This window comes from Octopus sinensis, linkage group LG7 (assembly GCF_006345805.1).
Source record: "Octopus sinensis linkage group LG7, ASM634580v1, whole genome shotgun sequence".
NCBI lineage: Eukaryota > Metazoa > Mollusca > Cephalopoda > Octopoda > Octopodidae > Octopus > Octopus sinensis.
In genome coordinates, this window is record NC_043003.1 from 11,395,214 (window position 1) to 11,419,544 (window position 24,331).

The window sequence follows — 24,331 nt, forward strand, 5'->3', positions numbered from 1 at the left end:
TAGTTGACAAACTGCATGGGAGCCTGTCGTGTGTGTGTGTGTATGTCCCCTGCCACTGCTTGACAAGTGGTTTGGCAGAAGAGACAGAATTACCTTTTGTTGCAGTTAATTTGAAAATATTTTCTACTCTAGGCACAAGGCCCGAAATTTTTGGGGGAGGACACCAGTTGATTAGATTGACCCTCAATACACAACTGGTACGTAATTTATCAACCCCGAAAGGATGAAAGGCAAAGTCAACTTTGACAGAATTTGAATTCAGAACGTAAAGACAGATGAAATATCACTAAGCATTTCACTCAGTGTGCTAATGTTTCTGCCAGCTCGCCGCCTTAAGATAATCTTTTGTACTCTAGGTACAAGGCTTGAAATGGTGGGGGCAGTCGATTAGATATGCAACTGGTACTTAAATTTATTGACCCTGAAAGGATGAAAGGCCAAGTCAACCTCAACGGAATTTGAACTCAGAATGTAAAGTTGAAAAAAAAAAAACCGCTAAGTGTTTTGCCCAGTATGCTAACATTTCTGCCAGCTTGGCACCTTAGTTAATTTTAAAATATTGAAGAACTTAGTAAAATTACTTTGTTATTATTAATCCCAATTTTACTGCAGAAATCAGATGTATCTACTCAAAATTCCACTGTGGAAAGCAGTTTTATCTACCAGTATATCTTTTGATGAGGAATGTCATTTTCAAAGCTAACTTCTGTTGAGACACCAAGTTCACTGACACAAAGTGACTTGAAGAATGCACCAATTCTGGGGGGTTTTTTTGTTTTTGGTAGATATTTAACATCATTACTGGAATAACCATGAAATTTAATTTTGCAGTTGAAAGGTTAAGCTGGTGTTTGGTGCATAAATCAAGATGAAATTATGATGGGAAGTTTTTAATTTAGATAACTTTAATCCTTTCATTACTGTATTTGTTTTGAGATGCTCTGTGTTTCTTTCAATTAATTTTAAATATAACAAAGAATTTAGTAAAATAAACTTAGTTATCATTAAGCTGGTGTTAGGAATATAAATTATGACTAAGGTTTGATGGAAGATTTTAATTCTGAACTTAGGAAAACGAGACATTTGTATTACAGAGCCAGAGGCTGTTTCAGCTGGGTTGGTATCAAAAAGGTTAAATATGATATATTTCATTTATGCCTCTTAAAGTTTCTAAATTCTTATGAGATAAACAATACACACACACACTCACGTATATATGTATGTATAAGTTTGGTAATTCAAACAGGAAAACAGAACTCAAAACTTGAGTATATATAGTTTTTTTTTTATAATTAATAATTGGCAAAAGTTACAGAGTGACTCAAGGACTGAGAGTTTCATGCGTTTGGTAAGTACCAACACATGAAACTCTCAGCCCATGAGTCACTCTGTAGCTTCTGCTGGTTATCTATTAATAAAATACACACACACACACACACACACACACACAATTATATTACCATCGTCATTTAATGATAGACTTACATACAAATTCTACCCCAACGGCCCAGATCCAGCAAAGTTATGAACAAGGAGTTCAAATCATAACCACCCCCTCCCCATTTGGTTCCTCTCTGGGTACAGCACATACACCCGGTACCACATTATGAAACACTAGCAGTATCGCCCGGCGTTGCTCGGGTTTGTAAGGGAAATAACTATATAAGCATTTTTAGAGATATAAAGTATAATAGCCATCTCAATATGGCTAAGCACAAAGGGGGGGTGTTACTGTAGCTTTTTACGTTCTGACCCGCTTTTGGTTAAACTGCACCGCAAAATGTGGGAGTAGTTAGGAATCTAAATCGTAGGAGACAGACACACAACCTCTCTTTTATATATGTAGAAGATATCCTTCTCAATTAGGATATGACTAAAGAGAAATATCACTTCTACCCATTCAAAACTGGCAGCTATTGAACAAAAACTTGTATATAGTTGCTAGAAGGGGAAGGCAGATGTGAAGCAAGAGAAATCTGGCTGCTATTTCTGGCATATTGAACAACCCCTTAGAAGTCCATCCCAGCCACTCACTGACTCAAATGTAACAGGACAGTGTTAAACTCAAAACCACACATCATCCTGGTGTGTGTATATGTGTGTGTGTGTGCATGCGCGCGTAACTTGGTTCTAATTGTCTGTGGTAGACAGTTTCTTTTGTAGCCTCTAATGTTCTTTGAAACATCAAACAATCTTATTTACCATCTCCAATAAATCTAAGGTCTTTTATTTACAATGGAGCATTATTAACCTTCACAGCAAGACTTTGTGTGTCTTATATATAATATACTGTCATGAGCTGTGTGTGTGTGTGTGGGAATATAATTCAAATGATGTTTGACAAATCATTGCTATTTCCAAAGATTCTCAAGTATGTGTTCTTTTATTCTGTTATTCCTTTAACCCTTCGGTATTCAGATTACTCTCTCAAATATAATGCTTATTAATTCACATTGCTTTGAACTAATCATGCATTATCTTTGTAGTTTTGAGATTTTGATGAGGTAACTGTTTATTTTTAGTATTACCCTGCAAGGTTGGAGTGAGATGCAGGACCTGGCCAGTTTGAATATAAAACAGGTAGAATATTTGGGGATAGATATGGCCTGCATAAATGCTAAAGGACCAACCCTTTTTTGATGCTAACCTGCCTGAAACAGCTTCTGGCTTTTCTTTAAAGGCTTGATTAGAGTATGGTTTTAATACAAGAAACAGAACTTAATCCTTAGTAGAATAGTGTTTAAAATTAGTTCCAGTTAAGGCAGCCAGCTGGCAGAATCCTTAGCATGCAATGCTTAGCAGTATTTCACCTGTCGCTACATTCCGAGTTCAAATCCCGCCGAGGTCAAATTTACATTTCATTCTTTGAGGATCGATAAATTAAGCACCAGTCAAACACTGAGATTGATGTAATCGATTAGTCCCCTCTCCCCAAATTTCAGGCCTTGTGCCTTTAGTAGAAAGGGTTATTAGTTTCAGTTAAGGCAACAAGGAGCCAGAATCGTAAGCACATTGAGCTAAATGCTTGGCAGTATTTTGTCCCTCTTTGCATTGAGTTCATATGCCATTGAGGTTAATTTTGTCTTTCATCCTCTTAGGGTTGACAAAATAAGTACCAGTTGAGCACTGGGGTTGATGTAATCATATTACCCCCAACCCCAAAATTGCTGGCCTAGTACCAAAATTTGAAGTCATTATTAATTTCAGTTAAGGTGCTGAGCTGGCAGAATCATTGGCACACCAGGTGAAATACATTTGATTTGTCTTTGCATTCCGAGTTCAAATCCACCAAGATCGACTTTGTCTTTCATCCTTTTGGGTCAGTAAAGTAAGTACCAGTTGCATATTGGGGGTCAATGTAACTGAGTTACCCCCTCCCCCCAAATTGCTGGTTTCATGCCTATAGATGAAAAGATTATTATTTCAGTTATAATGAGCCTTTAACTTAATTTGCTGCTCAACTGCTCAGTAAATGAGACAGAAACAATTGATCACTTTTGATACTCATCTGCCAGAAACTGCCCCTGGTTCCAAAATATAAACTTTTTGTTTTAACTCTTTCAGTACCAACCAGGCTGAAACCACCTCTAGCTCTGTAGTACAAATGTCTTGTTTTCATAAGTTCTGAATTAAAATCTTCCACCAAACCTTAGTTATCATTAAGCTGTTGTGAGGAACATGAATTGTGACAAAGTTATTTTACTAAATTTTTTGTTATATTTAAAATTAATTGAAAGAAACACAGAGCATCTCAACAGAAATATGGTAACAAAAGGGCTAAAATATATAATAGAGAAACAATTCTTAATCCTTTTGATACCGCTAAGTTATGGGGACGTAAACACACCACCATCGGTTAAGCAATGGTGGGGGGGACAAACACAGACACACAAACATATACACACACATACATACATATACGATGGGCTTCTTTCAGTTTCCGTCTACCAAATCCACTCACAAGGCTTTCGTCGGCCCGAGGCTATAATAGAAGACACTTGCTCAAGGTGCCACGCAGTGGAACTGAACCCGGAACCATGTGGTTGGTAAGCAAGCTACTTACCACACAGCCACTCCTGCGTCTAATGAAATTTTTCTTAGAATATTTGGAAAATAATATATTACACACACACACACACACCAACAACAAAATAGCAGAAATAGTACTAAAAATATGGAGAAACAAAATTGTTACAAAATTTTTTTAAATATCTTATATATTGCTAAACAGACTCCTCAATCACCAAGATTTTTTAATCTATCAAAATGCTGACAGAACCATTAAAGCACACTGGACAAAATGCTTTGCAGTATTTCACCATTCTGAGTTAGACTGGCTTTGCCTTTTATCCTTTCAGAGTTGATAGAATAAATACCAGTGGAGTCAATGTAATTAACTAACCCCTTGACCCTATAGTAGAAAGGTTTATTTATAAGCTTAACCAACATCGAGTTCCTCTATTAACCCTTTTGTTACAGTATTTAGTTTGAGATGCTCTGTGTTTCTTTCGATAGAATAAGTACTAGGCTCCCAAAGAATACGTCCTGGGGTCGATTTGCTCTACTAAAAGGCGGTGCTCCAGCATGACTGAAACTAGTAAAAGAGTATCAAAAGAGGAGAGAATATTCATTAAAGATGGCACAATATAGTGGTATAATCCCATTCCAATGTAATGGTAATCCTATTTGTTTGGATTTACCTGCTTCAACTAGCTGGGGTAATCCAGGCAGCTGACAGTAAGGATTGCTGGAGAGTAGAATAGCTATCCTGGAATCCCTGAGCCATGGCAGTCCATGGGGTGGAGTGGGGTAAAGTTTCAGGGGTTAAGGTGAGCGGGTTAATGAATGAATGAATGGATGCAGTAGGGAATTGGATAAAAGGTGTAATGTGAGGTGGAAATGTGAAGAGGGAAAGAGAGCGAGGTGAAACAAATGAGAAAGAGAGGGATGGATGCTCCACGGACTTCAGTCGTGGATCAGTCAGTTTATATTAATTAAAGCCAAAGATAATTAACTAAGCAAAACCGTTAATAAGCTGTTTCAGCCATCTTCGTTTATGTTTTATTCGAAGCATTCTATCCAAAGACAACATAATGCAATATTTTTCTTCCTCTTTTTGCGATGCTATAGCGAGAATTGGCTGTTGTTTTTAGCAGCCCGACTGACCACATTAACACCTCCCCTCCCCCTCATGGTGTGGTGTCTATAGATTGCGCATATATATTTCCCGTATAAAAAGTAAACGAGGCAAAACATTTGCATGCACATGATGCGTGTATATATATATTTGTAGGTACATATATATATATACATACGTATATTCATATGCATATAGGCATATGCAAAGCATATCTATATTTCCCGCCTCTCCTTCCCCTCTTCCTCCTCCACCTCTATCGTGGTTTTTTTCTTTTTCTTTTTTGTTTTTTTGTTTTTGTTTTTTAGTCTAGTGTATTTTATACTCGCTTCTATTATCTTTATTTGGCCTCCAACCAATGTAAACAGATTCCAGATAGCTGTGAACAACAATATACTACATCTGTTACTCATTTTCTGGCAGCTATCTGACTAGGCTCCAGGGAATCTTGATCTTTTGCCAGTCAGGCTTTCAGTTCAGACCTTCTCTTTCTCCTTCTCCCCCTCTCTCTCTCATTTTCTTTCTTCTTCTCCCTCTCCCTCTCTCTGTATTCTTCTCACTCATTTGCTAACACAAGCACTCACTCGCACACATGCGTATCTCTCTCTTCTCTCTGATACACATGTATTTTCGCTTTCTTTTTACTCATTTTTCATCTACGCTCACACGCATACGCGCACACACACACACACGCACGCGCACGTTTACTTTCTCTTCTCCTTCTTCTTCGCACTCTCTCTCTCTGATTCTCTCTATGCTCACAACCATTCACACACTCACACACACACACACGCACGCGCACGTTTACTTTCTCTTCTCCTTCTTCTTCGCACTCTCTCTCTCTGATTCTCTCTATGCTCACACCCATTCACACACTCACACACGCACGCGTATCTCTTCTCCTTTCTCTGTTTCTCTCCCTTTTTTTTCACTATATGCACACACATACATACACACACACACACTCGCGCACACACACGCGCATACACCACACACACACACACACACACACACACACACACAGGGTTCCCTCTCTCCCTCCCACACACATATTCTCATACACGTTCGCCCCATCTCTACATACACATGCAAACAAAATTTTGTTTTAATCAATCGCCTCTCTCTCTCTCCCCCTTCTCTTCCTTTCTGTTTATAACCTTTTCCTTTAATTCCCCACCTTTTTTCTTCTTGTTTTCATTGTTCTTTTTCCTTATTCATCATCTTGTCTTAATTTTCCTTTTCTCATCTGCACCACTCACTCCCCCCTCTCTCAGTTTTTCTTCAAGTTTTTCCTTTTTCAATATATCTTAATTTTCTTTTATTTCCAACTCTCTCTTGCATTGTCTCTTACTCTCTCTCTCTCTAAAATAGATATGCTTCTCAATTTAGATATCTTTATACTCTGCCGTAGCTGATGATGATGAGAAGGAGGAGGCTGAAAATATATCTGTATTCAAGGTTATGGATACTTCCTTTCTTAGTACTGTGAACATTGTTGGGTCTGTGTAATTGCTATTACAATTAGAGAGGAGGAGTGAGAGAGTTAATTAATAGATAGAGACTAAGGTAGGAAGACGGAGGGAGAGTTACATGCATAGAGTGAGGAACTAAGGGAAGGGAGGTAGAGAGAGAGAGAGAAATGAGTGAGGCACGAAGGGGAGGGAGGTAGAGAGAGAGAGAAATGAGTGAGGAACGAAGGGGAGGAAGGTAGAGAGAGATAGAGAGAAGGAAAGAGAGACTTACATGATGAGTGAAGAAGGAGAGGAGAAATATAGAGAAAGTTACATAGAGAGAGAGAGAGTGGGAGAGAGGAACGAAGCGAGGTGTAGTGGGAGGGGAAGGCAGACCCGGGCAGACCTAACTTAATACTCGTTTCTTATGGTTTATGGTTTATTTCATCTGTTTCGTTCTTATTTATATAGGATCTTTGCCCACTGCTAATATCTCAGCAGTTTTTAATGAAAAACTAAAACTGCCACAGGCTAAAAGGTGAAATATGAACAAGAGAGAGAAATGTGCTTTTGTTTTTCCTGATCTGTGTGGTCCCACCAGGGAAGGTGGAGCCGAACTCCCTCCCCCCCCCTGTATAAACACTTCACCCCTACCTCGACTCCCTCCGTGTTTCCTTCCTTCCTTCCTTCCTTCCTCGCCACCATCGTTAATCACTGGATCACTGACTCCAGTCTCGTCAGACCTTCCCCCCCTCAACACTCTATCTATCGCTTTCTTTCTTTCTTTCTTTCTTTCCTCTCCCCCGGTGTATGCGTACATAACAATACAATTGCATTCGGAAACAGGTACATCGGCATAATAATTATTCATTAATTCATGCCCCACATGCTTAAAAACTGGCGCGCTCATGCATGTACACACGCACAATCGCTTCTAAAACAATCGTACGCGCACTTTGCAGACGCAAACGTAAAAGACCTCACACAGAATAACAGAGTTTAACAGGAACAAGTGTACAGGTTTTCAAATAAATAAATGTGCAGAAAGCACATGATCGTACGTACATAAATTGGAGAGGAACATGGCATATGATTTCACAATTAAACACCGAAACTCGTTAAAAGCTATTGCGATATTTCAATACTACACACACATACAAACATTATTTGAGCCAAACAGGAAGTCTCTGTGTGGTCGTTCGTCCCGTTAGAAATAACAGCCAAATCTCTCTGAAATCGCTCGACGAATTTTTGGTTTGTTTTTTTTTAAAAAAAGACGTGTATGTCACAATTGGAACGCTTTTGATTATATAGTGTACAGGTTTTCAAATAAATAAATAAATGTGCAGGAGTACATGATTGTACTTGCAAACAGCCAAATCTCTCTGATTTCGCTCAACGAATTTTTGGCTTTATAGAAAAGACGTGTATGTGTTTGAAGAAGATCGTCATTTTCCGTAAAATTTTAATTTTTTATATATGTGGGGTTAGGGTTAGGAGTGGGGGGAAGGGTATCTTTTTCTTCAGAAATATAAATAAACCCACGTGGGTTTATAAGTGACAGTTATATTACTAGTACCGAATGATCGCCTATATATATATATATATATATATATATATATATAACATTATTGGTGAATTGAAGAAATGGAGCTGAACGCAGATTGAACAGAAATCGTTTTATTTCATTCTACACGTGTTTCGAAAGGCACAAATTACCAAAATCCGATTGAATAATGGGACCATATTGTGTCTTTCTCTTCAGGAAGAAAAAAGGAAATCCGTTGGAAAAACAAAAACAGAACAGAGGCGGAGCAAAAAACAAATCGAACTGTGCTCCTAAGAGCCCATGGCGAAACTGTTTATCAGTGTATGTTGAGAACCGGTGGCTGAAGGTTTTAATTTCAATTATCCGCACCAACGCACGGTTGCAACGCCAGATGGTGGTACCTCCAACCGTGCTGTTTACTGCTGTGATTTTTGCTACTAAGGAATCGGTTAAACTTTTGATTAATCTACTACAAGATTATTCATCTTTCTATTTCACATAATATATATATATATATATATATAATGAAGCATGGCTCAGTGGTTAGAGCGTCGAGCTTACGATTGTGAGTTTGATCCCCGTATTGGGCTGCGTGTTGTGTTCTTGAGCAAGACACTTTATTTCTCATTGCTCCAAATCATTCAGCTGTAGAAATGAGTTGCGACATTACTGGTGCCAAGCTGTATCATCAGCCTTTGCCTTTCCCTTGGATAACACTGGTGGCTTGGAGAAGAGAGGCCGGTATGCATGGGCAACTGCTGGCTTTCCACAAACGACCTTGCCTGGACTTGTGCCTGGGAGGGTAACTTTCTAGGTGGAATCCCATGGTCTGTGTCGTGACCAAAGGAAGTCTCCTCCTCCTCATATATATATATATATATATATATATATAAATTGAGTCATTATTTCACAGATGCTCTTGTTGCTCATTTTGGCATGTTTTGCCTGGAAGGGATCAGTCATCTTACATGTCTGAAAAAGCACAACATGAACAAAGGTGCAAATGAGCGGTTGACAGATGTTACAATGACAATGCTTTCAGTGACCAACACTTGCAGAGCACAAATGTGAACAGACACTTGAACACTCACGCACATTCAGTTTCTTATTTCTTTACTACCCACAAGAGGCTTCACACAGAGCGGACAGACAAACAAACAGATTAAGTCGATTTATATCAACCCCAGTGCGTAACTGGTACTTATTTAATTGACCCCGAAAGGATGAAAGGCAAAGTCGACCTCAGCGGAATTTGAACTCAGAACATAGTGGCAGAAGAAATACTACTAAGCATTTCGCCCGGCGTGCTAACATTTCTGCCAGCTCGCCGCACTTTTAGTTTCAGTCTAGCAAATTTCCACTTGTAGGGCTTTGGTTGGCCTGGGGCTATAACAGAAGACACTTGCCCATGGTGTCACGCAGTGAGACTGAACCTGAAACCATGTGATTTGGAGTTGCACTCTTACCTTTGATGATGGAATCAAATATGTTGTGTGTCTGGTTTTAGACCTAATGCAAGTTGTAGTTGATGGTGATGATAACTGTGATGATGATAATGGCAATAATGATTGTGATGATGATGATGTTTGGCTTTATTGATCCAGATAATTGGGGAAGCAACTTCAAAAAAATTAGGCTTCAATTTTTCTTGTCAGAGAATCAACATTCAGGTGATCCAGCTAAGCTTTATCTTTGTTCTGATGGATCTTAATTAACTTCTAATTAACTTTAACAATTCATGCTTTCACGATTCTCGTTAATTTTCATTCACACTTTGATTAAAAATCTCAATGCGTGACAAAACTGACTAATGAAATTTTAAACAAATGTACTCAACGAGAGTGTCAATCAACGCACTAGTTGTTATGCGGTTTGCTTCTGAATGAATGTGACCCTATGAAGGAGGTGCCCAGGGACTCTGCTCTGACAACCCTGCTAGAAATAGTGTGCAGAAAATATGGATGGATGGACACTTTGTATAGATAGAGGTGAAAACTTTGTCTTCGTACACAATATCTCATAGTTGGAAAAGCGGGATTGACTGGACTAGTTTCAAACCTCTCATGGGATTTCCTTCACAGAAGGATGTACATTGGGCGTCCTTCCTAAAGTATGGTCAACATTCTGATGGAGGTCTGTTAGAATGTGGGTGTTCATGAATGTAGGACACTGACCATGGAACTATACATGTACCACATTTGTATCCTGTTTGATGCAAGTGTAAATGATAAAACAGGGTTAAAACCATTTTGGTGTTTCATCTTCTTTCTGTCCATGAAAATGTGTGTGTTTGTGTTATATATGGATGTTTGAAAGAGAGAATGAAAAAAAAGACATGTAGATTTAGCGGTCAAGCAATGCAGTTGGCATTAAGAAGGGCATCTAGTCATAAAATTCATGTCAAATTAGACAAGAGTCTAATATAGCTTTCCAGCTTGCCAGCATGGACAATGGACGTCAAATGATGATAGTAATGATATATACACTCATACACATATATATACATACATACACATATATATATATATATATATATATATATATATATATATATATATATATATATTATTTACATTTGACGGATATTTGTCCTCATCTTTTTGCATGATTTCACAATTAAACACCGAAACACAACATTTCGGCTCATATACCCTCCAGCCTTCATCAGGTGTCTTGGGGGAAATTTCGAACCTGGGTTCTGTAACAACAAACAAGATGAGGACAAATATCCGTCAAATGTAAATAATGTACATAATTCCTCATCTCTTAAATACAGAACTGTATTAACACACACGTACACACGCGCGCACGCACACACATACATTTATGAAGAGGCAGTTCTAGTCTCTCTTAGCCAACTCTAAACTCTACCATAGTTTTGTTGAAGCAGAGATGACAGCATCACTAAGCAGATGCACCGTAATGCAGACGATTAGAATTTAGTGAATTCTAGAGAAATTGAAATGACTGAAGGGCATGAAGAACAATAGCTAAACGAGTGTTTGCCTTTGTTAATGTAGTGAACATTAAAAAGCTAATTAGAAATAATTCTGTTGTGAAGCACAGAGAATATTAGTTCCTGCTTTAAGATAAGCCTGTACAGGGATCCCTCGTTTATCGCGGTAGATTGGTTCCGAGACCAACCGCGATAACCGAAGTTTTGTGAAGCAGGGACACCATATTTACTGTATTTATTTAACGTGTATTTGGACTTTTAAATCCCTCCTTGTACTCTTAACAACCCACCCATTACAGTAGTCTATTAATAACAAGGGCAACTGTTAAGCAATAACACTTTAGATTTAAAAATAAAGATTGTTACTGCACTCAACACGAAAGAAGTTGAAAGTAAAATTTGAATGATGATGGTGATGAATTTGCTGTGCAGTAGAAATGATGATGATGAAGCTCACGGCAGTGCCCTTTCCTGGGACACCTCTTCCACTTCTTCCGAAGGTGCAACTGCAGTAGTAGCAACAGGACTTATTAAAGGTGGTGGCAGCCGTCTTCTTAATGTTAGCCTCGTCCTTCTTAATGTAGCGAATGGTGGATTTGTTCACGCTAAAATGGTGGGCTACGGCAGCGAAAGTTCTCCCTTCCTTCAACATATCCAGAAGTTTCACCTTCTCAGCGATTGTCATCATTCTTCGTTTGTGTTTAGGCTCAGTACCAGCCTTGGAAGAAGCAGCAGATTTGGGAGCTAATGAAGGGGAGGAAAATGCAAAGTTCAATGCAGAGAAACAAAACAAAAAAAAAAAATCACACACAGCATAGCGTAAAGTAGTAGAGTAAACCACTCGGTCAGAAAGCTTGAAGCGAAATGGCCACGAGAGAGACGAGGGAAGATAGTGTGGATCTGAGCATCGGTCAAAACCCCAATCACAGGCCATATTAGAAAATAGAAAGTTGTGATTCGTCGTCTCCCTCCGTTGCACCAATCACAGCCCGTACTAAGTTCAAATACCCCTGTATATGCATTTTTGCTATTTAACGCTTGTTTTGTTGTTCCTAGATAAGGAAATGATATTTATTATTAATATTTTAATGGATTTAATGAAAAATTTTAGGTGTTCATATATATATATTTAAAAAATCCACGAAGCCTTAATAATAACAACATGGAAAAATACCTTAGGAATGAGATCCCAGGTTTGAAATTTCCCCAAGACACCTGATGAAGGCTGGAGGGTATATCAGCCAAAATGTGTTAACAACAAACAAGATGAGGAAAAATATCTGTCAAATGTAAATAATGTACATAATTCCTCATCTCTGAGATATAGAACTGTATCATTTTCTGTTATTTGGTCCAAGCGTGGGTTGGATAGATCTGCATTATGTGTGGTCTTAAATTTTTTCAACCCTATTTCATCACTTTTCTTTTCTGTATTGTTTTGCAATATGTTTTAAAGCGCACAGTTATAGTTACATAAGCTGTCATCAAACAGCTTGTCTGGATGGGCCTTGCTGTTAGACATCACAGATAAACCTTGCTATTCGAGGGGTTGCATAGATAGAGCCTGTTTATTGTGAGGCCCTGTGAGGGTGCTCCCCATAAAGTAAACAAAATTAAACTACAAAAACAAATGCAGACAGATTTTTCTTGATATAATATTTATTTTGTATTGTAGCTAAAAGATAAGCAGAAACACACACACACACACACGTATTGATAACTGATATTTGAATTATAGTGTTAGAATACACACACACATACATACATGTATGTGTGTGTGTGTGTGTGAATAATATATATATATATGTATATATATGTGTGTGTATATATATATATATTTATGCATATGTGTGTATATATATATTTATGTGTGTGTGTGTATATGTGTATATATGTGTGTGTATATATATATTTATGCATGTGTGTGTGTGTATATGTGTATATATATATATTTTTTATGTATATATGTGTGTGTGTGTATATATATATATTTATGTATATATATATGTTGTGTGTATATATATATATATATATATATGTATATATATGTGTATATATATATATTTATGTATATATATATATATATTTATGTATATATATTTATGTATATATATGTGTGTGTATATATATATATATTTATGTATATATATGTGTGTGTATATATATATATTTATGTATATATATGTGTGTATATATATATATTTATATATATGTGTGTATATTTTCATGTGTACATACGTGCATATATGCTGCAGCTCTCTTTTAGATCTCTGTCTCTGTTCAGGGGATTTACCACCCACAGTAAACTTTGATAATGGTATGCCACCCCAGTGCATAATGTGCTTTGAGTACAAGGGTAGCAGGAACCTTGTAGCTTGGCTGTTCTTTTATATCAGATTAAAATATTTATTCTCAGGAAAGGGCTATGACTTCAGTGTGTGCTCAAGTTAAAAGCTAACGAGCTAAATTATCTAGATGAGAGGCTTAACTTGGTGATAAAGAGATAGACTCGGATTAGGTAAAAATGTTCTCAGATTTAAAATTCTTTAAACGTATGTAACCTGGAATTACTTTTTAAGAGTTTCAGAAGTGTTTGTCTTTGTTTTTTCTTCCCCACCACTACCGCTTTTTTTTTTATTTGATACTGCTTGTATTTTTTACTTGTTTCAGTCATTAGACTGTGGCCATGTGGGAGCACCATCTTATAGAATTTTAGTTGAACAAATCAACCCGAGCGTTTTTTGTTTTGTAAAACCTGGTACTTATTCTGTCCATGTCATTTGCTGAACCACTAAGCTATGAGGGATGTAAACACACCAACACCAGTTGTCAAGCAGTGGTGGGGGACAAACATGCATATACACGACAGGCTTCCTTCAGTTTCTACCTACCAAATCCACTCACAAGGTTTTGGTCAAAGGTGGCGAGCTGGCAGGAACGTTAGCACGCCGGGCGAAAAGCTTATCGGTATTTCACCTGCTGTTACGTTGTGAGTTCAAATTCCGCCATGGTCGACTTTGTCTTTCATCCTTTCGGGGTCGATAAATTAAGTACCAGTTACGCACTGGGGTCGACGTAATCGACTTAATCCGTTTGTCTGTCCATATTTGTCCCTTCTTTCAGTTTCTGTCTACCAGATCCATTCACAAGACTTGGTCAGTCTAAAGCTGTCAGAGGAAAGCACTTACCCTAAATACTGCACAATGAGAATGAACTCGGGAACACATGGTTGGAAAGCAAGCACCTTAACCATACAGCCATGCCCGTGCCAGTGTGTCTCGGTACTCTTATTCTCTCAGGACTCTCCGCATTTCGACACAAGCTAAAAACAGCGTGTCGGCTAATAAAGTGTGAAATATGAAGGCTGTTGTTCAATTTGTTTTTAAGATGGAAGCGTAGCAAATGAACAATCACTAACCGTGTTACGAAACAAATATACTGAATAAGATATTATTTCTTATTTCTTTAAAGTCTGGCAATTTTACGTCTGGGCGAAACGATTGAACAATCTGTCTAGACAAAAATAATATAAGCCTTGCTGCAAGGAAATCGCACAAGGGTGTCTTGTGTCGTAGATCATTTGGTACATTAACTATATTAAGAGAAAAAGGAGAAAAATGAAGAAGAAAATTCTAGAAAACTGAAAGAACCCTTTGAAAAACAAACAGTGCAAAACAAACCGAAAATGCAATTGCTATTGTAGTATACAGCACTTTGGTGTTTTTAATGGAAAAATGGAACATCAGACATGTAGATAAAGAAATTGCATCTTTGATATTTTTTTTTTTTTACTCCATCCCATCCCAGTGCATCGTTGTTTTTTTGTGGTTTTTTTTTTTTTGGTTTTGTTGTATTTTTTATTTATTTATTTATTCATTTGTTTGTTCAGTGACAGCTCTGCAGCAAATACAGATGACTGAAGCAATTAAATGTATTAATTTTTGTTGACTTTGATAGTAGCAGTGGTGGTGATGGTAGTGGTGGTGATAATAGCGGTGGTGGTGGTGGTGGTGGTGGTGGTGGTGGTAGTGTGTATGTGTGAGTGAGTGTGTGTTGAGGGGGGAGCTGTATGGTTGTGTGTGTGGAGGGGCTGTATGGTTGAGTGTGTGTGTGGGGGGCTGTATGGTTGTGTGTGTGTGTGGGGAGTTGTATGGTTGTGTGTGTGTGTGGAGCTGCATGGTTGTGTGAGTGTGTATGTGTGTGTGTGGGGGGCTGTATGGTTGTGTGTGTGTGTGGAGCTGCATGGTTGTGTGTGTGTGGTGTGTGTGTGTGTGTGCGTGTGCGGAGCTGCATGGTTGTGTGTGTGTGGCTGTGTGTGAGCTTAGGCACTGTTTCTGCTTTCCTTCACCACGATTCCACTCTCCATTATCATCTTTAACTCTGGGAATACCAGAACCGTTTGGCACTGCTGTAAACATTGTTTGTATTTCACTCGATTCTTGTGAACCGTCATCATTCTGTTGATAGGTTTCCTCTCTTCTCTTCCATGGCAACCGTGGAATAGATCTGAGATCTGAGGCAAAGCAGAGAGAGAACAATCATTGGAAAGGTTTTAGAACAGTAACTAAATTGCTTCTCTGTGTGTTGGGCATGGCTGAGTGGTTAGGGAGCTTGCATCCCAACCATGTGATTTTCGGTTTAGTCCCTATTGTGTGGCATCTTGGGTAAGCGTTTTCTCCTATGGCCTCAAAACTGGCTAATTGCCTTTTCAGTCAGTTCGGTATGGGAAAGCTGTGTGGAAACCCATTATATATATGTGATATATGTGAATGTGTGTGTATTTGTATACATGTGTGTGTGTGTATGTGTGTTTATATATATATATATATATATATAGGGGCAGGAGTGGCTGTGTGGTGAGAAGCTAGCTTCCCAACCCCATGGTTCTGGCTTCGGTCTGAGCAAGTATATATGTCATCATTCATGGCCGTGTCGTGAATAGTTTCCAGATTCAGTCCTGCTGCATGGCATCTTGGACAAGTGTCTTCTGCTATAGCCTCAGGCCGGCCAAAGCCTTGCCAGTGGATTTGGTAGATGGAAACTGAAAGAAGCCCATCGTACGTATGTGTGTGTGTGTGTGTATTTGTGTATGTGTTTGTCCCCCTGACCATCGCTTGACAACCAATGCTGGTGTGTTTATACCCATGGGCATATGGCCTAGTGGTTAAGAGCGTGGTCTACTATCCCCAAGATTCCAAGTTTGATTACAGGCAGTGACCTGAATAATAATAATAATGATAATAATAATAGTAATATTGGTTAGTTCACATCCTTGTAACTTAGCAGTTTGGCCAAAGAGACTAATATAATACATACCAGACTTAAAAAAGGATGTCCTGGGGTTGATTTGTTTGACTAAACCCATCAAAGCATTGCCCCAGCATGGCTACATTCCAATGACTTAAGCTAGTTAAAGATGAAAGTTAAAATATATAACAGTACAAATGAAACGGGTGATAAACTATTGAACTATAAACTCAAACATCATGAGTTCAAATCTGCCTTGGGCATTTTATTTTACTTATAAACAGATCACTTTTCTTGGTATATAGATAAGAATAGGCACCAAATTGGTTAGCGTTGTTACCTGCATTATAAGCCTTAGATGCTAACTCTGGGAATATCGGTTTTGTAATTTCTTCCATTTCCTATTACGCAACTGAGGCAAAGATTAGAAAAAGATTTTTCACTCCATGTGATGGAGAAGGAATTTCCTTTATTTTTTTATTATGTTGCTGATTTAAAAAAAAAAAAAAAAAACTATCAGCTTTAAGCTAATTAAATGGATTTCTATGGCTTGTTGGTTTTAATTTATTTTATTTTTAGTAAATATAATTTTTCTTGATTGTTTTGATAATTAGAAATAGTTGAGAAAAAAATAACAAAGTTATCAACTTGACCAAATCAAATTAAGATTTAGCCTCAGGGTTCCGCTCACTGTTGGTTTCTTTTCTGTTTTGTTTTTTTTTGCTGATGTAAAAACTTGGAATTTAAAAAAGAACAAACAAAAAAAAGAAGAAAACCCAAAAAGGAATGGCTTCAAGATTCACCACCATTATTCAGTTTCTCTTAATCGTGTTTGCCTCAAACCCTTCAGTCATGCAAGGAACAAAACAACTCCCTCTCTCCTTCTCTCTCTCTCCTTCCCTTTCTTGCTCTCTCTGTCTCTCGTGCTCTCTCTCTATTTCTCTATGTCTCTCTAGTCTAGTGCTGATGCCACAATAAAGATCACCCACAAGTTTATATGATATGGTTGACATAGGGCGGCGAGCTGGCAGAAACGTTAGCATGCCGGGCGAAATGCGTAGCCGTATTTCGTCTGCCGTTACTTTCCGAGTTCAAATTCCACTGAGGTCGACTTTGCCTTTCATCCTTTCGGGGTCGATAAATTAAGTACCAGTTACGCACTGGGGTCGATATAATCGACTTAATCCGTTTGTCCTTGTTTGTCCCCTTCTGTGTTTAGCCCCTTGTGGGTAGTAAAGAAATATATATGATATGGTTGACAAACATAGGCAAACAATCTTATGACGGAGAAGCCTCTTCAGTTGTGTCAAATACATGGCAACCCTTCTAATGCTGGTGCAATGGTAAAATTGTCCCCAATACACTCTACAAAGTGGTTGATGTTAGGAAAGGTATCTAGTTGTGGAAACCCTGCCAAAAGTGGAATACACAAATAAGAAATGGTCCTTTTGATTCATCTTGGAGAGGATTAACTCTGAACAAGAACTGATATGGATCATAGCAACAATGATCCTGCTTCTTCAGCATATGAGCAAACGTAAAATAATGATGGTTGACTCCTCATTTATTCTATCAGGGCAGTGGATTGGCTGAGTCTGTAGAGTATCTGCTGAAGTGCTTTGCTGTAATTGTTGTGGTTCTTTAGGTTTTGAGTTCAAATGCCACTAGTGCTTTGGAGGCATTCACATTGTCAATATGTATTTTATTATACATGAATGTCCTTGTGTTAATATCCACTTTTCTGTGCTTGTGTAGGTCTGATCGAATTTGTTGAAGTGAATTTTCTACAGCTGGATACCCTTCCTGTTGCCAACCCTCACCTGTTTCAATCATCATCATTTAATGTCCATTGTCCATGCTGGCATGGGTTGGATGGTTTGACCAGGGCTGGTACACTGGAAGGCTGTGCCAGGCTCTAGTCTGATTTGGCATGGTTTTCTACGGCTGGAGGCCCTTCTTAATGCCAGCCACTCTGAGAGTGTAAAGGGTGCTTTTACGTGCCACTGGCATGAGTGCCATTTGCGTGACACTGGTATCTACCACGACTGTGATTTTGCTCAGCTTGATGGGTCTTCTTCTCAAGCACAACATAATGCCAAAGGTCTTGGTCACTGCCTCCATGAGGGCCAACAGAGTGTTTATAATAATCCTTTCTACTATTGGCACAAGGCACACACATATGACTGGCTTCTTTCCGTTTCTGTCAACCAAATCCACTCACAAGGCTTTTGGTTGGCTTCAGGCTATAATAGAAAACGCTTGCTTGCCATGCAGTGGGACTGAACCCGAAACCATGTGGTCGGGAAGCAAACTTCTTACTGCCTGCACATGCATGTAAATTTTCTGGCTGTGTTCTCCCATTCAGTTGCTTTTACTTTCTTCTGCCGTTCTTCGTTGCCTTGGTGCTGCCAACATTTTCTGCAAACTTGCATTGAACAATAAGGAAATATATTTCCTTCCTTCAGCTGCCATAACGTATTTGACAACCAATGGTAATGCACATCAGCTTTCTCCTTCTTTGTCAGCTGCTTTGAAGAGTTCTGGCATCGGTTTGGAAATTCTGACAACCTTCATTTGAGCATCTCTTTCTTCCAGCTTCATCAATAGATTTTCCTCTCAACTTGGAAGATTTCTTTTTTTTTTTTTTTTTTTTCAAATATTAAAGTCAATAGTTCTTTAAATTCTCTTTGACGTTAGAATAGTTCCAAAATTGGTTCCTCCCTCCCCACCTCTTCTGTTATAATGCATTTTGAAAAATTCTACGAAGTGACAACCTATCAACTGGGTGTATAAAGTGTAAATTCCTATCGATTTTCAGTGACCCTTTTTTCTTCTTTTTTAAAAAAAAAAAATTTATTTTTCATCCAAATACTTATTTTTCACACAACTGACTCTGCAATTTTGAAATAATATTTAGTTTCTAATTTCATTTTCTGATATCATCATCATCATCATTATCACCGTCATAATCATCATCACCTCTACTACCACCACCACCACCACCATCATAATCACCACCATCCAGCACCATCATCACCACCAACATCACCACCACCAACCATCTTCATCACCACCATCATCAATCATTGTCATCATCATCATCTTCTTACACCACTATGTCAAATCTCTTGTCTTTCTTTTGTTTCGGTCACAGGATTGCAGCCATGCTGGAGCACCTCCATGAAGGTCTTAGTTGACCGAGTTCAGTCCCAGTACTTATTTATTATCCTGTGTGCGTAAGCGAAAGCAGGGTATTGTAATCACTCGGCTTTGTGTGTTTGTCTGTGTGTTTGCAAAATTCCTGGAAAATGGTTCAACAGATTTTCACCAAATTTGGCAGAAATACTCATTGGATGAGTGGCTCAAAATGATGAAAATTTGATTTGATTATCTTCAAGTATACATAGATATGTGACTTCGTGTGTGTGTAGAGTAATGGATTTTAGCGTTTGATTTATTTATGAGTTCATCATCATTATCACCATCATTGTTTAATGTCTGTTTTCCATGCTAGCATGGGTTGGATGGTTTGACCGGGGTCTGAGAAGCCAGGAGGCTGCATCAGGCTCCAGTCTGATCTGGCAGGGTTTCCTAATGCCAAGCACTCTGTGAGTATAGTGGGTGCTTTTTACGTGCCATGCGAGGCTGGCAATGGCCACGATTGGTTGGTGCTTTTTACGGTCATGCAAATGGCACCCGTGCCACCTGTGCATCCATTATGCTCATGGAGTGGTTGGTGTTAGGAAGGGCATCCACTCTTAGAAAACTATACCAAATCAGACAGGATCCTGGCACAGCCTTCCAGTGTGCCAGCCCAGTCAAACCGTCCAACCCATGCCACCATGGACAGTAGATGTTAAATGATAATTTCTTCATTTCACTGGAATGTAAATACCTATAATGGTGATGCTTAACCCTTTCATTACCAACCCAGCTGAAACCGGCTCTGGTTCTGAGTACAAATGTCTTATTTTTATAATGTTTGAATTAAAAATCTTCCACCAAACCTTAGTCACAATTTATGTTCCTAACACTAAATGAATGATAACTAAATTATTTTACCAAATCTTTTGCTGTATTTAAAGTAATTGAAAGAATATCAGAGCACCTCAAAATAAATACAATAACGAAAGGGTTAAAGAACAAAATCTGTTTTTAATCGAACTCACAAATTTCCGATCAGCAAGTTTAGTCAAACCCTTCCGAAGCTTAATTCAGTTCAATTAAAAAACATGGGTAAGCAAAACAATTTATTTACACGCAGGGTGTGCATCGCCCCCTCCGATACCTTTTTTACTATTAACTCTTTTTCGTACCCTATCAAACTCTTTTGCGAAACTGTTAAGTCATAGAGACACAAACAAACTCATACATGCACCCGTAGATACAGGATAGATATATATAGATATGTTCATCAGCTGTAAGCATATGGAATAAACCTCCACTGACTCACCTCATGTCTCCCATCTTTTCTATTTATATACACATTCTCTCTACCATTGGATTGCTTGGATTTTCAGAACAATGCTAAGGTTAACCTAACCTCTATCACAGGTCGTCCTTATTAGCCGCGCACCTGGCAGCAAGTTTAATGTGAAATCTGTTTGATTCTTTCAAACCCTATTACTACTATAATATGTGTGTGTGTGTGTGTAGGTATGTATGACTTGGAAAGGCCATTACACCAATAATAACACATACACTGGTTCATATCACTTTACTGTTAGTCAGTTGGTTAAATATCTAACCAACTAATTAATTGATCATTTGATTAATGTCCTAGATATACATATACAATTACACACACACACACATTTCCTTTATTTCTTTTACTTGTTTCAGTCATTTGACTGAGGCCATGCTGGGGCACCACCTTTAGTCGAAACAAATTGATCCCAGGACTTATTCTTTGTAAGCCTAGCACTTATTCTGTTGGTTTCTTTTGCTGAGCTGCTATATATGTATGTTACTGAGCATATAACTAATACATTCCATGTCCTCATCCTCTTGTTGTTTGTTATTCTTATTTTTAATGTTTGATTTTTCGATTTGACTACATATATGTGTGTGTGTTCTAATTGCTAATATGCCACACTTCTTAATTTGTTGTGTGATTTAATTAAGGATATATTAAGTATGTCTACCTGCTGGAAATAACAGTCAAAACTTATTTAAATCTCCAAAATACACTGATAATAACTACAGAAATCAACTGTCAGAAGGCAAAGGGGCCAAGACAATCTCCCAGCATACATTCAAGTATTTGATATTTTATATATGTATATATATATATGACAGGCTTCCACACAGTTTCTGTCTATCTGATTCACTCAAAGGCACTGATTGGCCCAGAGCCATAAGTAGAAGGTAGTTGCTGAAGGTGCTACACGGTGGGACTGAACCTGGAATCACCTGGTTGCAAAGCATTCACTTTCCTTTGCTTTCTCTCTCTCTCTCTATCTCTTCATATTTCTGTATTTGTCTTCTATTAAACCTTCTTGTCCTTAGCTCCTCCTCCTCTTCCCATTATCCCCTTCCCTCCTTGTTTTTTTCTTTCTACCCCACCCCCAAATTCCCACCCTTGGTTTCTCCCTTCAACCAAACATTTCCTGTCCCACCCCCTTTTCTCATAAGGTGACAGGGAAACAGTATATTGACAGGGCTGTTTTCTAAGTACTATTTAGTTGGAAAAGAGCCTTATTGTGTAGCAGCAGATAAATATTTCCTGTGTGGGACGATGGTGGGAGGTGAAACCAACAAGGTGACATTACTGAGGCGGTGGGGGGAGGAAGAAAAAGAGGGAGAGAGAGAAGCAAATAGTGTTTGTATGTATAGGTATTTAGAGCCTTAAAGGTTTTGTGTTATTCTTTTATTTGTTTCAGTCATTTGACTGTGACCATGCTGGAGCACGGCCTTTAAGTCAAACAAATCGATCCCATGACTTATTCTTTGGAAGCCTAGTACTTACTTTATTGGTCCTTTTTGCCGAACTGCTAAGTTACGAGGATGTAAACACATTAACATCAGTTGTCAAGCGACGGTGGACACAAACACACACACACATGCATACACGACAGGTTTCTTTCAGCTTCCATCTGCCAAATCCACTCACAAGAGTTTGGTCAGCCCGAGGCTATAGTAGAAGACACTTGCCCAAGGTGCGATGCAGTGGGACTAAACCTGGAACCATATGGCTGGTAAGCAAAATACTTACCACACAGCCAGTCCTGTGCATATATATATATATATATATATAATATATATATATATATATATATATATATATATATATATCGTGGAGGCGCGTGGCTTAGTGGTTAGGATGTCAGCATCATGATCGTAAGATTGTGGTTTCGATTCCTGGACCGGGCAACGCGTTGTGTTCTTGAGCAAAACACTTCATTTCACATTGCTCCAGTCCACTCAGCTGGCAAACATGATTAACTCTGCGATGGACTGGTGTCCCATTCAGCTGTGAAACACATATGTCATGGAAACCAGGAAACTGGGCCCATGAGCCTGGGTAGGCTTTAAAAGGGTGCATTTATTATATATATATATATACATACACACACACACACACACACACAAACAAACGATGGGCTTCTTTCAGTTTCCATCTACCAAATCCACTCACAGGGCTTTGGTCGTCCCAAGGCCATAGTAGAAGATACTTGACCAAGGTGTCATACAGTGGGACTGAACCCAGAACCATGTGGTTGATAAGTAAACTACTTACCACACAGCCACTGCTGTGCCTGTAGCCACGAGACAATTCTGTTTCATTTCCTTCTGAATGGGTTGCTTTTGGCACTAGTGAGTGGATTGGTAGGTCCATCTTTTTGTGGGTAGATGTCTACTTCGAAGTGTGTGGGTATGCATATGTAGATCGGTATTGGTGTGTATATGTTTGTCTACATCCACCTGTGAATGCATACGTAGGTGTGTGTATACTTAGATCAATATTTGTGTGCATATGTGTGTGTGTGTATATCAACGTGTGAATGAATACCTGGGTGTCTGGGTATGTGGTCTACATGGGTATGTTTGGTTTTACATGTGTGTATGTATATAAGAGGTATATATAATTTTGCGCATGTCTGTAAGATTCTTTGTGAATCTTAATGTGTATGTGTATAATTGTATGTATGTATGTATGTATATATGTGCATATGTATGTATATATGTATATGTTTGTATGTATGTGTGCATGTATGTATATATGTGTGTATGTATATGAACGTATGTATCTATATGTATGTATGTGTGTATGTGTATATGTGTGCGCGTCTATGTACACACACATAGGTATTTGTCTAAACAAATCTTACCACACCCAATAATATAGAGAACCTGTTTCCATTCTTCCCTTCATTCTCTCTCTCTTTTTCTCACCTATCATTTTTATATATTTTTTTTTTCACCTTTTGTTCAGGGAAAGTTTGCAAATGGTTTGTTTATTCATCGACTTTTTCTCTATTTCTTTTTTCTTAGATTTTATTTTCTTACACCTGTTTTGACCCCACCCCACCACCACCTGCAACACCACCAACCAACCAACCACTGCTAACAAAAATATCCTCCTTTTCTATGTATGTATGTTACCTGTTCAACTCATTTTAAAATTGATAACAACATAAATATATAATTAACCAGCTATACAAATGCCATCTGTTTAGCTAGATTTCATGTGACACTGGGAACAAAATTTAAATTTCTTTTACTTATTATTATTATTATTATTATTATTAAGACATTCCGTCTGTTTTTATGTTCTATGTTCAAATTCCGTTGGTGTCGACTTTGCCTTTCATCCTCTCAGGGTCGATAAATTAAGTACCAGTGAAACACTGGGAGCTGTGTGTACCTGATTAGTCCTCCCCCACAAAAAAAATTTCAGGCCTTGTGCCTTTAGTAGAAAGGATTGGTAGAAAACGTTAGCATGCCGGGCGAAATGCTTTGCAGTATTTCGTCTGCCTTTATGTTCTGAG

The 24,331-nt window shown here is 38.3% G+C and overlaps 1 long non-coding RNA gene across 1 annotated transcript; it reads right to left on the reverse strand.

Annotated features, from left to right (window-relative positions):
• Positions 1–3,543: 3,543 nt before the first annotated feature.
• LOC118764064 lies at positions 3,544–20,395 on the reverse strand. Its single transcript, XR_004999852.1, has 2 exons — positions 20,348–20,395; positions 3,544–3,648 (listed from the first exon to the last, which is right to left on the reverse strand). It is a non-coding gene; the product is annotated as an uncharacterized LOC118764064 (long non-coding RNA).
• Positions 20,396–24,331: the final 3,936 nt, after the last annotated feature.